Genomic DNA, 14,075 nt, shown 5'->3' with positions numbered 1-14,075 from the left:
TTTTCTGTTTTTATCTTCTTCTTGTAGCTGTGACTTCGAAACAACCTCTGTTTAGAGATGGGCTCACTATAATGGAAACATGCTACTTGGGCATTTGATCCAAGGACTGTGATGCTCACTTGACAGTAGCCCACCTTCCCGGCACTTCCTGTTCAGTGCCTGCCTGTTAGGTACATGGGGAAGACAGACAGCATCTGTCAGAGTAAAAAGAGCAATGCCAACCTCCCCAGCCCTTCGGGGCCTCAGTGACTAGGGCCCAATATACTAGTCTCAGTGACTGGGGCCCAGTATACTTTCAGGAGACAATGAAGATGTTTTAATTTCTTTTAAAACTGGAAGAAAACAATGAATGTAATGGACAGAATAGAGTTTTAAATATATATATATATATACATGTATATAGCCCCATGGAGGCAGGAGCTAACAAGGAACTCATGAAAAACCACAGTGCAGATATGATGGAAACTGATGGCAAGCTCAGAAGTTTTAACTTCGGAGAATGAAGTGAAAAAGGGAACCAGGAAGGGGGGTGGGGTGAAGCTTCAGGGGACAATGGCAGGGAGCTGTCTTAGTTTGTCCCCTGAACCCCATGATAAAAGAAGGTACCCCAACTAGCCAAGCCAAGACGGAACCTGGAGGGGCCACCTAACGGTTCAGGCCACTTAGCCGAGCATCTTAGGGCATGGAGTGGGGCAGGCAAGAGGGAGGACTAGATCAGAGCTGGGATACATGTTGTCAAAATGTGACCGGTACAGAGGCTTCGACTCCTCTTGTCCCCACCTCTGGAACTTTCCATCAGATGTAAGTAACTCCTATTTTTAGTATTGATAGAATCCACATGTGAGTTATAGAAGGAGAGACATATTCTGCCTCAAAACGAAAAACAAATTTGGGAGATGATTCCCCTCTGTGTGGCAAATGGTCCAACCTTTTTTGGTCGTTTGCTTCATTTCCAAAGCATGTGTCCTTTGGTATATATATATATATATATATATATATATATGTGTGTGTGTGTGTGTGTATATATATAGTCTGTTTACCATCAAAGCCCAACTTTTCGTTCTGGCCATTGAGGGGACAGTTTAGAGAGGTGGCTAAGAATGGACCCGTGAAGGGATTGCTTAGATAGCTCTGTTATCAGCTACAGGACTGCCCTGTGCCTCCGTTTCTTTGTCTGTAAAAGATAATGATACATGTTCCTAGGACGGTAGGAAGGAGTAAATGAGAGAGCAGTGTGTGATATTTACTATGCCCTGAGCACTCTAAATGCTTTATGTATGCTAATCATTTACCCACACAGAGAAGAGCAAAGATCAAAATAGGAAGAGGGGCTGTTTGTGATAGCGTTAGCTGTCTAGGATATAACTTCACTTTAAACTCCTATTGGATTTTCTTTTATCCACATGAATCCATAAATAGGCCCTCAGTTCAGGGGAGAGCCACCGCTATCCCTATTTCTGTCTCTCTGTGAACATGTATGTGGCGACCACAGGCCAATATTGGGTGCCATCCTTAGTCGTTCAAGGTTCACTGAACGACTTTTGATGAGGTTTCTCCCCCAGCAGCCTGCACAGCACCCTCCAGGACTTTGAAAGCAAGCCCCCAGGAAGGAAGTTTTCTGGCTAGTCATTTCCAGCTTGATTTCTTTCCGTGTGTATTGTGTCTTCAGCGATGGCATCGTACTGTGTTGTCAGGGTAGGGGACTCAAAACAATGCCTATTGTGCTGTTTTGTTGGGAAAATTTCCCAAAGCCAGTTCGATAGTATTTTCATGGGCTGTAACCAAGAAAGTTCCAGTGAAGCAAAGCTCTTAAGATAGTTTAGGCATGTGTGCAGAGCGAAACCTGTATAATCAAGCTAGGAGAAAATGACTGACTGTGTTTTCTGGCTGTGTCTTTTTCAACTTTTGAGCATGCCGCCATCGAGTCTTTTGCTCTTACTTTTATGTTTTTATTTATTATTTTATTGTATGGGTATGAGTGCTTTGCCTGCATATTATACGTCTGTGCAACACATGAGTAACCCGTGGCCACAGAGGCCAGAGGAGGGTGGCACATCCCCTGGAACTGGAGTTGCAGATGGTTGTAAGCTGCCATGTGGGTGCTGGGACTTGAACTTGAGTCCTCATGGAAGTGCAGCCAGTGCTCTTAACTGTGGAGCTATCTCTCCAGCCAGAGGTTCCTTTATTCTTATCACGAATAAACATGACTTCAGATTTGCTACAAAGCTAAGGGGCCAGGTGACTGTGCACATCTATCTTATTTCAAATAGTGATCACAGCCATTGTGAGAAAAGGAGTAATATGTCTTCCTCCTGATACAGGCGGCTAGGGCTCTCCAGAAGGCTAGAATAATGCTTCCCAAGCCCAGCTTGTGTGTCCCTCCAGCCAGCAGTCAAGCCCCGGGGGCTGGTGCTAGGTCCCTGCACCTTTCCCACCGCAGCCTTCCTCCCACATCATGCGCGGTATGCAGGGGTCGTACACCATGGGTTTCAGCTAATATGATTTCCTCCACTTCTTTCATAACATCAGAGAGAAGTTGTTGTATCGTTGTTTTTTAGGGGGGCCTGCCACCCAACTTTCAAATAAATTCACACACAGTCTTATTATTACTTATGAGTGCCCGACCTTAGCTTGGCTTAGTTTCTAGCCAGCTTTCCTTAACATATCCTGTCTACCTTTTGCCTCTGGGATTTTCCTATTCTCTTACTTCTATATCTTACTCTTACTCCGTGTCTTGCTGGTTGTGTAGCTGGGTGGCTGGCCCCCAATGTCCTCCTCTTCTTTGGCTCCTAGCTCTCTCCTTCCAGTTTTCTGCTCCTGTATATTCTCTCTGCCTGCCAGCCCCACCTATCCTTTCTCCTGCCTTGTTATTGGCCAGTTCTTTATTAGACCATCAGGTGGTTTAGACAGGCACAGTAACAGCTTCACAGAGTTTAACAAATGCAACATAAGCAAAAGTAACACACCTTCAAATCATATTCCCCAACAGCAGCAAAGGATGCTGGTATCAGAGCTATGGTGATGAACATAGCTGACAATAATAAATGAGCTTTCTGCATCTCTCTTGGAAAGGTGACTGCCCCACCTACAGAATAACTGATGCAATAGAGATTCATTCTCCCTCCCCCACTTCGTATCAGAGATCAACACTGGGTATCTTTCTCAGTCACTCTCCACTTTAATTTAATTGTCTCTCATTGAATGTAGAGCTCACTGATTCAGCTAGGTTGGTTGACCAGCAAGTTCTGGGTATCCTCCTGTCTCTGCCTCCCATGCCGAGTTTGCAGGACAAATAAAATAGTACCCTTATTTTTATGTGTGGGTACTGGGAATTTGAGCTCAAGTCATCATGCTTATATAGCAAGCACTTTATCCGCTGAGCCCTCTCTCCAGCCCTAGAGGCCTTTCTTTTTAAAAATTTATGTTTATTTTTAATTATATATATTCATATATGTTTAAATTGGGGGTGTGTGCTTGTGAGTGCAGTTGCCCATGGCAGCCAGAAGAGGGCATTAGATTCCACTGGCACTGTAGTTAAAACCGGGCACCAGTGTTGGGAACTAAACTTTAGTCCTCTGAAAGAGTAGTAACCGGGCTCTCTCTCTCATATATATGTACATGTATGTATACATACACATCTGTTGTTCACTTTGGCATTTAGAGCAAATATTTGCTTATGAGTTGTAGAACAATTGTCTCACTATATAATGTGCTTTGGCAACAACAAAATTTGAATTTGTGCCTACTGGCCAAAATCCAGAAGTTAATTCCTTGATAAAGACTCTTGTTAAGAGACCCGCATCAGGAAGCAGGTCCAAAAGATGGGTGGAAGTTGCAGGGACAGAAGATGACATTTCTCTGGGTTTGAGCACACAGCATCTTGGGCCTCTCAGGGTGGGCCTGGAGAAGGGAAGAACATCTTTCAGCCATTTCTCCATGATTCCCATCTCTCAGCACCAATAATGAATGGTGCTGGTCCAACTTTCTCTGACATCCCTGCCGCAGGTCTACTGCCTATTCCCTTTTGCTACATAGTGAGGTTGAGGCCAGCCTGTGCTACATGTCTCCTGCCCAGAAAGAAAATCATCACTTTCCATTTCAAAGCCTGGACCACTGTATTATTTTGGCTATTGCATGGTGGCACATGGGTAATGCTTGCTGGATCCAGCTGGCTGATCTCAGTGAAAGTACGGTGTTGATTATATCTAGTCTTAAGTAATTTCCAATCAATCATATCAATGGCGTCTTTAGATCTTAGCAGTCACCTTGGACCAGTGAGGGCAAGTTTCTCTCAGTATCTGAATTTTCTACCCAAGTCATTCTTCTGGTTTTTCTTTTTTGCTTCTCTTTATTTTCATTTCTGCTCTCTTTGAACAGCTTTGAGGAGGTACAGCTCATTACCACTGAATTCACCCCTTTAGAAGGAAGCTTTGTAGTTTTTAAAACAGAGTAGTAAAGCCATTATTGCTATTTTACTGCAGAATATTTCCTCACCCCCCTAATGAAATCCTAGAGTCATTAATTATCAGCAACTTTCCAGTTCTCCTTCTCCTCATTCCTGGCCACTAGTTTTGTTTCTCTCTCTGTGGATTTGCCTTCTGGGGACATCTCACATAAATGACATTATATCAAATGTCAGTCCCTGCGATTGGTTTATTTCATCTAGCAAGAGGTTTTCAGGGCTTATCCATGTTATAGCATGCATTAGATCATCATTCCTTTTTATTAGTGCTCTGACTGTGTCGTATTCTTTGATTCCAGTGTCTGTGTTCAGATGGCCCTGTGATTTGATATTTAGTTTCTTTACCAAAATGTGTCACCTCTAATGTATCTCATTCCTCAGTGTCCCAAGGACCAACTAACAACAAACTTAGCATTTTGCCAGACTCTAACACCTGCCTACTCATTTCAGCTCTGTGTGACATGCACTTGCGTGACTGGCTGTCCACTGGGAAGAAAGTCGTCTGGAAGCAACAGTCCTGCAGAGACAGAGATGCACAGATTACTCTGATGACTAGGATGCAATGGGAGAGGAAGGATAACATTTAAAGAAGATTTTATTAAATTGTTTGTTTAAAAAAAAGTATAAGCTTGGGGCATGGGCTCATACTGGTAAGACTCAAATTTGGGAGGCTGAGCTAGAAGGATTGTGAGTTCAAGGCTCACCTGGGATACAAAGACATTTTCAAGAACAGCCTGGACTTCACAGTGAGTCCAAGGATAGCCTGGGCTACAGCATGAGTTTGAAGCCATTCTGGGTTACATAAAGAGCTTTTGTCTAAGAAGAAGAAGAAAAAGAAAATAAACAAGAAGAAAAGCATATACCTAAAAAAGAAGTGTATTTAACTGGAGGGAAGGACTGACTTCAGCTGGAGTCTAGGGAATAGTAAGTCATATGATGTTCTGCTGTATTGCTTTCTGGGTATTATTAGTACAGAAAGAAATTGGTTCAAAGTTTATGCAGAGCTTTAAAATCTAAACTCTCTGACCATGTGTGGCAGTGCAGACCTGTAAACCCAGCACTGGGAAGGTGGAGCTAAGGAGAATTGTCCAGGCTTGGCTATATAGCAAGTTCAAGGCTAGCCTGGCTACTCGAGATCCTGTCTTAAAAACCAAGATAGGAGCCGGGCGGTGGTGGCGCACGCCTTTAATCCCAGCACTCGGGAGGCAGAGCCAGGTGGATCTCTGTGAGTTCGAGGCCAGCCTGGGCTACCAAGTGAGTTCCAGGAAAAGGCGCAAAGCTACACAGAGAAACCCTGTCTCGAAAAACCAAAAAAAAAAAAAAAAAAAAAAAAAAACAAGATAGATAAGTTAAAGTAAAATAACAAACAAACAAACACAAGTCAACCCTCAACCCCACCCCCATGTTGCCAAGACTATTACTTGTAGCCCAATGTGTCTCTAGGATGATAGGGTAAATCTTTGCCGTGACTTGTCTCTCTGAATACAATTGAGTTGTTTTCCTAACTGTATTTCAGAGGTCTAGCTTGTTTCTGTATCTAATCAACTCATTGCATTTTTCCTCTGCATGTTATTAAGGCATTCATTAGCCTTCAATAGCACTGTAGAAGTTTGCTTTGGCTTAAAATTGTGCTCAGGGTAGAAGGAATATTTGTACAAATCACCTAAAACGTTATTAAGCTCTACTCTCTCTCCCATTCTCAGAATTTATTTAATCTCATTAAATCTAAATAATGCCTAAGCAGTGGGCAGCATTTTTACTTTTTTTGTGAATCACAACCTGAAAAAGAATGCAGCATTATGGGGTAATGGACACTGGAGGCACTCTGTATTCTGGCTGCTCAGACTTGAAGTCATACCAAATACTTAGATGGCATTATCTAAGACTTATAATGGGCTTGTTTTTCCTCAATAAGCAATTAATTGGTAATAAATCTGTGTTAGAGTAGAAGAGAAGTAAAAACAGACTGTGCCAACTAAATGTGGCTTCAGGGAAAAGAAAGATGCAGATGTTGGAGTTAGTATCTTTAAATATTTACCCTCCAAGGTAGTATTGAGAGTCTCCATTGGTTGTGCAGTCTGGAGGAGGAGGTGGGAGATGTACCATTCAAGGCTCATAACTGAACTGTGCTTTGGAAAACTGAAGCTCATGCAAGATGTACTTAGAGGCAGGATTCATAGGCAAGAATGCTCCTAGCACCCAGTTCTCAAAAATTTGCATCCCATATGTGAATAAGGGATATGCTACATTTTTATGGCTTAGTTTCAGTTTGGGTAGTACATGTATTACCGACATGAGCACAGATGACATGAAGGCTGGACTCTGGAGAGATGGAACATCGGTTACTTTGCTCATGGTTAGAGGTACTAGAGAATCGGAGCCAGCTAAGTGTGCCTTAAACCCCCGAGGGAATAAATACTACACATTCAAACACCAACATTTATGTTTTCTTTGTTAAGGAACTTCCTTGGGAATTTATCCCAGGAAAACCTACCAAGCAGTGTGGGAAGGTGGTCATAAAACCACTCCCAATGATGGGGAAACATTGTAAATCACCTAAGTCCAATAATAGGGGCTTTGTCCATTAGATGTTGTGGCCATATTGAGGGGTATTATCCCTCTATGAAATCATGACAAGTTGCTAGGCAAAAAGGATTGCAGAACATATTTTATTATTTGTAAGTTGTTTGCTAGACATCCTTTATGTCAACAAACTTTTTAATAAACTTAAAAAGTATAGATTGTGTTGAAGTATATGCATACGCACACACTCACCATACACACACCCATATATATTGGTTTATATATATATTATATTTATTATATAATATATATATTTAAGACAGAGTCTCTCTACACAGCCCTGGCTTTCTGGGAACTCACTATGTAGACCAGGCTGGCCTCAAACTCACAGAAATCTACCTGCCTCTGCCTTCTGAGTCCTGGGATTAAAGGTATGCATAACCTTGTCCAGCATGTGTAGCAGTATTTACCTGTGTGACCTCAGGTTTTGATTTTATAGAAATAAAATGCAATCATACATAGAAAAAACAGGGAGTAGATAAATATTAGCAATCATGTGTAAGGGGAGTATGGGTCATTTTCTATTTGGGGGATAATGTCCTGTAGTTTTGAAGTGGTCTGTATAGATCATAGATAGCTTTTTATTAGTATGTATGTCTGTCATCTATCTATCTATCTATCTATCTATCTATCTATCTATCTATCTATCTATCTATTTATCATCTATCATCTATATTTTTGTCTCATTAACTTTCAATTACAGGTGACTTTTGTACCTTCATTCTCAGTGAATATGTGAGTGTTACACTTGGGAGTTATTCTTGGTATTTTAAGGATAAGTTTTAGGGATGTTGCTAAGCACCCTGCAGAACCCGGGGTAGCCTTGCACCATAAAGAAATATCTAGCCAAAATGTCAACTGTGTCAGGATTGAGAAACTCCGAGCATTCCTCCCAGGCCAGACTTCTACTGTCAGGTTCATAGAGCTAACAGTGACATCTCTGCCCTGCCCCCGACTCTGTTACTTTCCTCTAACTGTCTTGTCTGTTCAGCCTATTCCATCCATATGTTGCTGAGAAGGAAGAAGGGGGGGGTGCTATTTTTTCCCAGCCTAGGGTGGAGGGTATGCTGTGGCTTTTTGATATTCAGAAGCCCGGCTTCAGGGGCTCAGAAATCCTTTCAAAACTATTATCTCTGGCCTGAGTTTCAGCAGCCTATTTAGAAACTCATAAGCCGTGGCTTTGTGTCTTTGTTCTCTGACTTTTGCTTTGGTCTCGTTTTCCCTAGGGCTGTAAGCATACTGTTTAACTGCTGGAATTGGTTGAAGGCTGAGCAGGAAGAAAGGGTCGTGGAGGGAAAGAGAATTGAAGGGGATATTTAAAAAATAATCTCAGCACATTTACAGTATTTATTATTTAAAGTGTATGTGAGTATGCACTGAGAAGCTTGCAAAATAAAGTGCTGACATGATGGATCACACTTGTGTTGTTCTTCGGTATTTTTCCATGTGGTAGGATCTAGCCTTTATACCAGCAGGGGCAGGAGGACCATGAGTTAGAGGCCAGCCTTCTCTACATAAGGAGTTCGAGTCTAGTCTGGGCTATACAGTGCGACCTGCCTTAATGAAACAAATGAAACAAAATCTCAAGTCTGTAAAATGTTGGCATATTCTAAATTCACCAGAGCAAGTTCACTGAAACTGAGAAGCTCTCCTGCTGGGACTGGGTGCCTTGGGGATCATCATACCTGTGTTGACACCTGCTCCTTTGTGCTTTCCAGGCCCCAGCTCACTCTCTTCAGCCTAGCCCTCTGGGTCTGAGCTAAGGTGCAAGACTGTTTTGGAAACATAAGAACACAAGGGAAATTCTCTTGAAATTTTTGCCTGGTGGTATGTAATTTGTACAAGTTAAAAGAAATGACCTGGTGGAGAGGACAAGCCCCCTAAACCAACCAACCACCAGATAAACTACCCAAAGTCCCTTTTATCTTACTACACTTGGGCACATAGTCACAGTGTGTTCCAAATTCTATTTCAGTCTCCCTTTGCTGATAGAGTGCTGTGTAGCTGGAGAGTTTCTCTCTGGGTCCCGCCAACCCCCCCCCCCCCCAGTCCTGCAGCCCACTTATAAAATAAACACATAGACACTTATATTATTTAAACTGTTTGGCCTAATGGCTCAGGCTTCTTGCTATCTAGTTCTTATATCTTAAATTAACCCATAACCCATATCTATTAGTCTATAGGTTGCCATGTGGCTCTTGGCTTACTGGTACTTTACATCTCACTTTTCATGGCTTTTCATGGCGGCTGGCAGCGTCTCTCTGCCTCAGCCTTCCACTTCCCAGGATTCTCCTCTCTCCTTGTCCCGCCTATACTTCCTGCCTGGCTACTGGCCAATCAGTACTTTATCAATCAATCATCCACAGCAGTGCTCTCTTAGAGTTCTCTAAGAAACAGAACTGATAGGGTGTATGTTTGGATACTGATATGCACATGTATGGATGGATATCATGTTATTCTTTATAAAGTACTGGCTCAGGAGAGTGTGAAAGGCATGAAGGTTTCCCAGTCTGCTCTCTGCAAGCTGAAGACACAGCAAAGCCAAATGCTGAGGCTCAGAGCACTGAGCAGCATACAGCTGATGGTTCAGGTTTCTGGAACACAAGATACTTGATGGTGTAGACTCAGCCTCTCAACAGCCTCCTTCCTTTGTTTGACTTCTTTGAGTAACACTCAGGTGTTCAGAGGGTGCTTTTCACATCTGTGTCTCCTCTGAGATCACTGTACTGTTCATGAGATAGCTTGTCCTCTGGCTTCTGCATATGTAGAGCAGTATACATGCACCTGTACTTACACCAATGAGCACACACACACACACACACGCACACACACACAGAGGGAGGAGGAGGAGGAGGAGGAGGAGGAGGAGAAGAAGAAGAGCAAAACATATAACTTAGAAACTTTACAGTCTGACAAAATTCACATTAAGGGTCATCAAATAGGTCCTGTGGGCCTTAGTCTATAATAAAGAAAATGGAAAAGGAAATCCTTCAAGTGAATTGCCCCAAAGTGGACACATAACAATCTGGGTAAAAGCATCACATGGGTTAGCTGTATGTTGCCTCAATTTTCTACACACATCACAAATTTCCAGGCACTGAGGATTTACTCAGACTGGGAAACTGACTTGGCCACTTCACCTTCCAGAGGTGATGTACCTCAGAAGCAGTGTTCCTCTTGCTCCAACCCCTAATCTCTATAGACTGGCTTCTTCATGTCTTTCTTCACACATTGCCCATGATGTGTCTTCTATTTTATGGTGATTAGTTCAACTGTCTCAATGACATGGCTCATTTCTTGCTTCGATTTTCAAAGTCAGGTGGGAGACGTCTGATTCTCACTGGCTACTTTACCAGCTAGAGATTTATGAGGTTGGCCAGTACTTGCCTTAGGAGCCCAAACCTAATAGGCTACTGCCATGAGGGTTAGGTAATACAGCACATGGCTGGTTGGGCAGGCAGAGCTGTGAGTAACGCTGAGTCCTGCAATGGATATCACTTTCTGGGGTCAACATTACTTTTCCAGGAATTTAGCATGCAATTTTGACATGCATTCTGCAATTCTCTTCATGTCCTGGTCATGGGATAAGTTTGTAAAACAAATTTAAAAATTTGAAGTCAGAGGATAATTCTTATTGCATGAAGCTCACATGGGTACAGGAACACTTGAGTCAGCATGGGAAATCTTCCTTGCCATTGGGAAGAAGCCTTTTTGTAAGAGGTAATGAGTCCAATCCAAGCAATGACAACAGACAGTGCCAAGATATGCAAGAAGACGCGTGTACACACACATGCCCTCCCATGAGTATAGTATAAATAGTAAAAACAAAAACACTGTGTGTGTGTGTGTGTGTGTGTGTGTGTGTGTGTGTGTGTGTGTGTACATGTACGTGTATACACTCATGAGCTGCAGTACCCATGTGGATGTCCAAGCACAGCCTGTGGAATTTGTTCTCTCCTTCCACTACATGCGTCCCAGGGTCAGGTCAGCAGGCTCAGTAGCAAACTCCCTTCCCCACTGAGCCGTCTTGCCAGTCTGAGTACTACATTGTTCGCACTGGTGAAGGCTCTCAGCTCCATTGGTGGACAGCTGTCCCTTCTTTCCTCTTCTAGTTTCTTATTTCTGTCTCTTGCAATCAAGGGTTTTGGCTTGTATGCTCACTCCTAAGGGATGCTGGCATGTGAGCAAAGGACTAATCCTGCATCCAGCTTGAAATCGTGGGATTTGAGGTCCACTGTTGGGTTTAGGGTTCCTGGTGGGAAAGTCCCCAGCCAGGAGTATTCCAAATGTCAGATGTCCGAGTGGAGTCTCTTAAATCCTACTTTAACATTTATGACCTTTTACTAAATAATGTTTTTCTAAGGTAGAGGCAAAAAAAAAAAAAAACCCAACCCAACTCAAGTCCAAAAATAATAATCAAATAGCATGTGGGTTTTGTTGCATGTATTAAAATAGCATAGATGGAAAAAAATTGGAATAAAACTCAACATTTATTCTTCTGCTTTGTCCAAAACTTTGCACTAGACGTGTCAGAGAATAAATAGGGCAAGTCAGACTGGAAGTGGGTTTTTCTCTTTTTATCCTTCCTCGGAGACAACATCAACTTGCAAGGTACAGACTCAGCATTCCGAGAACCCAGGTTCTAAAGATGTTTAAGTCAGTCTGTGTGTGTTGCCATCTCTAATAGATGGATTCTTCCAGAGGAAGCTGAGTTGTGGAACTGATATAGAAGCGGTTCTGCTTTAGTCTGTGTGGGGCCCTGGTTCGGGAAGCTGGAAAAGAAAGAGACATCATGGGTGTGGCCAGACTGCCCACGGTGGGGTGTGAGGGCTCTAGAAGCCTCTGGCTTCCTCAGAATGCTCTTCCTAACAGCCATTTCTGCCGATGGAATCATGACTATATTTACAAAGGTCAATCTCTTTCCCAATTTTGCCATAATCTTAAATCACTACCTCTGGAAATCTCTTTAATCAGAAACTCTTCTGACTACAACCTCAGCTGAAAGAACAGAATCTATGAAACCACAGGTTTGAAGTTCTCATGTAACAATGGACAATAAAATGAACTACAACTATTAACTTTTCCCCTGTGTTTTGGGTTAAATCATTTTACATCCCATCTGTGGGATAAAAATTGCATTTTAGAAAATGCTGGGTTAGTACTTAATTTCAAGACAAGATATGTTACTGAAACGTTACAAATGGGAAGGTATCATAGACTTTTTTTTTTTTTTTATATATCTGGGTGTCGCAGGCAGACTTGATAAGGACATCTTGATAGAATCTAGGATGTGAAAATCTGAAGACCCTATGGATATTGACGGAGAGGGGTTAGATGATCTCTCCCTTACTGTTTTCCCTTGCTGGACTATGGAGCATCGGGCCACCTCTATTTATTACTCACCAGTACAGCAGCATGCAGCAGTGAGTCCGGCACATAATAGCTAAAACAAATGTGTGGAGGAGGAAAGCATGTTGTAAATAGAGTCCATCTGGATCAGTATGGTGGCTCTTGTGTGTTCTTTGAGGCCAGACATTTTGAATACCTTTCCCAGCCATCTCTCAAATGCTGGGTGCGATGTCAAGTACACACAAACAGGATTAGGTACCACTCTATAACCAAAGTAGGTTTGAGCTGGTAATCTGTGATTTACGTGGAGTCATATCTTGAAACCTCAGCTCTCGAGCTTTAGAGAGGATGAGAATAACTGTAAAGCCATTCTTAATTGTGGTACATTACTCACATCAGGAAATTTATCATGTAAACGTGTGTAAGTGAAGAACCGGATGGTATCAAGTACATTTATATTTTGGGACAGCTGTCACCATAACACGTCTCCTGGAATCTTTCTCCTTGTATGCTGAAAGTCTGCATGTGTTGAAGAGCAATGCCCCATTGTTCTCCTGCTCACCCAGTCCCAGGTAACCACCATTTCACTTTTTTGTTTCTATAAATCTTACTGTTCTAGGTACATTGTATATAGGAAATCACACAGCGTTTGTCTTTTTGTAACTGGCTTATTTCCTTTTCCCTTTCCATCTCTAAGTTTCATTCATTGTTATGTGTCTCAGAATTCTCCCTCCTTATTAAGGCTGAATATACTCTATTGTACAAGCATACCACACTGATTACCATTTGTCTGTGAACAGATTGGCTGTTTCTCACTTTTCAGCCACTCTGAATCATGCTTCTATAAACATGGGTGTATACATGTCCCTTTGATAAGCAGGAATTCTAAATGAGCTAGTAAAAGGATCAATGAAAGAAAGAATGAATGACAACCCCAATCTTCAGTGAGCTCAGAGGTCGACAACCAGACTGGGAGAGACGTTGGGATAGACGAGGTGGGGAAGAGAGGGCATCATTTCTTTGATGATTCTACACAAGGCCAGGCCTGATCAGAATCTACTTTGTATCTCTCTATACAACAAACAGCTCTGCTGTTATCTCTAAAAATGTGCTCTGCTGTGGGTTCATAAATCCCTCTTACTCTAATTTGCCCTGAAGTGCTGTTCCTCTCCGAGACATAAATTATTGAAACCCTTGTGGTCAGCAAAGGGAAGGGTAGAGAAACCCACCTGAGCCTTCCAGAGCAAATAGCCAGACTCCTTGTCTGAGTTCCAGAAGTCTGAAACAAGCCTGGCCAAGCCATCCAAAGCAGGAAGTCATTAGCAACTGCAGCAGACCCCATACTTCCTGAGAAAGGTGAGGGATTCCAGCCCCAGCCAGAGGAGCTTTACATCTTGTTCTCACTGCAAGTTCAGTGCGCTTTCTCTCGGATCAGGACTGTGGGGAAGCCGTGAGAAGATACTAGTTCATTTTCAGGAGTTCATTCTCAGGCAGGAGGGAGGATCTATTTGTATTTGTGCAAGGAGGGCCAGAGCTACTGCTTTACACTGCATCCAGCATCCTCTTTGGCGAGGGGCTTGATGCCTTCTCCGTTACTTGGGTAAGGGGTGGGCCTGCTTTGTCTTGAAGAGCTGTCAGGGTGTTTGAGCTCTAAGAAGCCTGACGCATTTCCTCAGAGGAT

The sequence above is a fragment of the Peromyscus eremicus genome, chromosome 3, assembly GCF_949786415.1.
Source record: "Peromyscus eremicus chromosome 3, PerEre_H2_v1, whole genome shotgun sequence".
Lineage (NCBI taxonomy): Eukaryota > Metazoa > Chordata > Mammalia > Rodentia > Cricetidae > Peromyscus > Peromyscus eremicus.
The sequence above is the reverse complement of the archived record's forward strand: the minus strand, read 5'-3'. Positions refer to the sequence as shown.